This window comes from Pelmatolapia mariae, linkage group LG9 (genome assembly GCF_036321145.2).
Source record: "Pelmatolapia mariae isolate MD_Pm_ZW linkage group LG9, Pm_UMD_F_2, whole genome shotgun sequence".
Classification (NCBI taxonomy): domain Eukaryota; kingdom Metazoa; phylum Chordata; class Actinopteri; order Cichliformes; family Cichlidae; genus Pelmatolapia; species Pelmatolapia mariae.
The window spans coordinates 28867498-28871638 of record NC_086235.1 but is presented as its reverse complement, the minus strand read 5'-3'; the positions used below and the strand labels follow the sequence as shown (position 1 = coordinate 28871638).

General features: G+C 41.0%; 1 non-coding gene across 1 annotated transcript; it reads left to right on the top strand.

The window, feature by feature from the left end:
* Positions 1-1392: 1392 nt before the first annotated feature.
* Positions 1393-1481, top strand: trnat-agu (transfer RNA threonine (anticodon AGU)). Its single transcript is given in 2 exon segments — positions 1393-1430; positions 1446-1481. It is a non-coding gene; the product is annotated as a tRNA-Thr (tRNA).
* The last annotated feature ends 2660 nt before the right edge of the window (positions 1482-4141 follow it).

Sequence of the window (4141 nt, the reverse complement as noted above, 5' to 3'; positions counted from 1 at the left end):
GGGCAGTCTGTCCTTGACATTATTAAACAGCAGTCTGTCCTCTGGTGTGGTTCCTGCAATTTTCAAACATGCAGTAGTGCAGCCACTGCTTAGGAAACCTGGCCTTGATCACACAGTTTTAGCTAATTATAGACTGATTTCCAAGCTGCATTTTCTTTCCAAGTGTTAGAGAAAATTGTTTTGTGTCAACTGAAATATTTTATAGATGTAATGGCATCCTTGAGGTTTTTCAATCGGGATTTAAAACCCTTTATAGCACAGAATCTGTATTCTTAAAGGTCTTTATTCTGGTAACCACGTTGTTCTGATCTTGATCTTGATCTTGCACCCACAGTAGACCACAACATCCTATTATCGTGATTAAATGATCTAGTGGGTATTGGTGGCACTGCACTTAATTGGTTTAGTCTTATTTGGCAAACAGAACTTTCTCTGTCAGCTTCTCGGTTCCAAATCATCGTCTGCTTCTCTGTCATGTGGCGTCCCACAGGTGTCAATTTTAGGGCCACTGCTCTTTTTACTGTATATATTGCCTTAGGGTTTCATCCTTAAAAGGCATGGGATCTCTTTTCATTGTTCCACTGATGACTGTCAAATTTATTTGCCGCTAAAGCAGAAGGATGGCATCTCTATAAAACCTCTCTTGACATGTCTAAATGACATTAAAGCTTGGTTGGCTTTAAACTTCTTAAATTCTAATGATAAGAAAACAGAGGTGTTGGTGTTTTGAACTAGTGGTCCTTGTGAGTACTCCTCTGTTGATTTGAGACCCCTGGATGTTTATGTTAAACCTGTTATTACTGACCTTGGTTTTAAGTTGGACAGTGATTTGAAATTGGGCAGCCAAGTTAGAGCCTGTGGTGCAGTCCAGTTTTTATCATTTAAGGTGACTGACAAGAGTGAAATATTTTCTTTCTCTGCAGCACTTTGAAGGGTTTTACTTTTATTTCCTCAGTTAGTTATTATTACTCTCTTGCTCTCTAAACGAAACTGAAATACATAAACTCACAATAGAACGTAAGTGAAACTAAACTAAATTAAAAACAAACGAAGAAAATGAAAATGCAAAACTAGAGTAACTCTGCAGTTACCCCACCCAGCTGTCGTAGAAGCTGACTAGTGTGAGTGAGCATCAAGAGGCAATGGAGGAGGCTGACTGTAGATGAGCAACCTGAAGTTTAGAGTGTCGTGGAGAGTTAGCAAAACAAAAACACCGTCCCACTTTTAACTCCTGACTTTGACAGACGTCGTCTCTTTTGATGCGACAACCTCTGGTGATTAATATAAAAAAACAAGATTACCTTTCATGTGTTTCTGTTTAGGTTCAAATTGGTTTGATGTTTGGAGGTTTTCTCAGTGTTCATCAGTCACTCATCTGTGTGGCATGTATGTGGCACTGTAGCTTAGTTGGTTAAAGTGCCTGTCTAGTAAGTGTTAAACTAGAAAACAGGAGATCCTGGGTTCAACTCCCAGCAGTACCTAAAAGATTTAAGTTTTGTCTGTTCTCAGTCATCCAGGGCCTGTTAGTCTACAGAGCTTGGAAAGATGAGTTCCTGGGTTCCTTTAAGGGACACATCCCACTGGTGTATAAATACCTGGGACTCTCTTTGCTTACCTCACTCCTAACTTGCGGCCCGTATATAGACCTGAAGAAATATAATGAAATTTGGCCGTTGAAGTTACTTTTGTTGTTAGGGGGTATTTGTTTGTTGTTAAGTGCAATGTAAAAATAAGTTCTTTAAAAAGCACAAAACGATTTAATATGAAGGCAATATGAGCAGAGAGCACAAACTTGTTGAGGGATTGGCTGTTAGTTCAGTGAGAGACTTATTTGTAAAGAAAACACTTTTCACTAGCAGTCAAAACTAATGTGCACACTTATGTCTGCATTTTTGTTTTGTTAAATATGAACAAAAGAACTGAAAGTATAGACGCACGTGATGTGGATCGGCGCGAGCACATCACGATAATGACTGGGTAACAGACGTCTCCAAAAACGTCACAGCACTTTTGCAAATATGTGATGTCTTGATAAACCAAATAGATATTTGAAGTTTATACGGCTACTTTCTCGCCTGAAAATATGTTAAAAGTTTATTTTGTGACGCAGAAACATAAATAAGAGTAACGTTGTTGGAAACTGTTGCACTGAAATGTGAGATTTTAAAAAGGAGAATGTGGCTGTTTCCTGTGACTTGTTGGTTTTTGGGGATGATCCTCAGTTTGAGTTTCTTATGTTCAAATCCCAGATGAGCCCATTTGTTGTTTAAGACTTTGCCGCCTCCCTGTTCATTACTGTAATTTGTTACTATCAGGATGTCCTAAAAACTCCATGGAAAGCATTTAGCTTCAGAGACAAACTGGCAGGAAACAGAAAGACAGAGCATTTTTCTCTTATATTGACTTTTCTCCACTGGATTCCTGTTAAATCTAGAATTGAATATAAAATACAATTTTTATATTACTATTTTTACTTTTAGCTTCTACTTTTTTACATCACACTGTGCACAATCTCTATGGAATCAATCCTAGAATAAAAAACAGAATCAAACACAGAAATGGATGACTTTCTGAGCTTTCAAAACAATCTTTCATACACTCATCTTCATTTTTTTTACTCTGATGTGTGACTTTGGAAAAATGACACAATTAACTGTTTGGCTTGTTGGTCTAGTTTCAATGGGAGAAATGTCCCTGTCTCCCTTGAAGGGAGTCGACCCTTGGAAGAACTCGCCTCACGGGTGGAGAGTGAGCAACAAAACCGGTGATACTTCTGAGGCTGTTTCCAGCTCTGTCTCAGAGCAGAAACAGGTTTTTGCTGTCCCAAGAAGCCAGGATGGCAACATCACTGCCACTCTGCACGATCCCAGCACTGCTCCAGAGAAACCTAAAGGAACGGCCCAGGTGGTGTTCACAGAGAGACAGTTAAATATTCTTGTCCATCAGTTTCATTTGAAACATTACCATGAGCCAACAGAGATTAAATAGTTGGAAGAGATGACAGGACTGACCTACAAACAGGTGTCTGTGAAGGTTCTTAGTCATCCAGGTCATCGTAGTCAAAGGAGCTTGCAAAGAAAAGCGTCTGGACTTCTTTAAGTTGCTTGAAGATGTTTCACCTCTCATCCGAGAAGCTTCTTCAGTTCTAAGGTCAAATGGTGGGGAGTCCCAGATTTAAACCTAGTGGGAGTATCCCCCCACAGAGGGACAAAAGGACCCCCTGATGATCCTCTAATCGCCTGAGCCAAGGTGTGAAACTGTAGCCGGTGTATCAGAAAAACTCAGGAGAGTTTTCTCCAAGCATGACATCCCGGTGCATTTCAGACCCAGCAACACGCTCAGACAAAAACTGGTTCACCCGAAAGACAAAACTCCAAAACACAGACTTAACAATGTGGTGTATGCTGTACAGTGCAGCGAGGAATGCCCAGACCTCTACACTGGAGAGACTTCACAAGCGCATGGCACAACATAGAAGAGCCACCTCCACAGGAGAAGACTCAGCAGTCCATCTGCATCTTAAGGACAAAGGTCACTCTTTCAAGGATGCCAATGTTCACATTTTGGACAGAGAGGACAGATGGTTTGAAAGAGGAGTGAAAGAGGCCATCTATGTCCACTGTGAGCGACCATCTTTGAACAGAGGCGGTGGTTTACGACACCAACTGTCTGCCATCTATAATCCAGTTTTGAGTTCCCTCCCCAGACGCCTTAACGCCCACTCACATCCTGGGCCATCCGACCTCAGGAATTCGCATGATAAGGTGGGGCCAGGTTTCACAATGAGCTCACCCAAAACCCTGGCTGATTAGGTCCCACACCCGCTTTCACACCTTGGCTCAGGCGATTAGAGGATCATCAGGGGGTCCTTTTGTCCCTCTGTGGGGGGATACTCCCACTAGGTTTAAATCTGGGACTCCCCACCATTTGACCTTAGAACTGAAGAAGCTTCTCGGATGAGAGGTGAAATGTCTTCAAGCAACTTAAAGAAGTCCAGACGCTTTTCTTTGCAAACTCCTTTGACTACAAACAGGTGAGTGTTTTTTAGCTTACTAAAACATAAGAAATTGAATTCGTGTTCAATCTTGTCTCCATTGTACTGATTAGATGTTTTCTATTTTCTTTCATCTTTTGGTAAAAA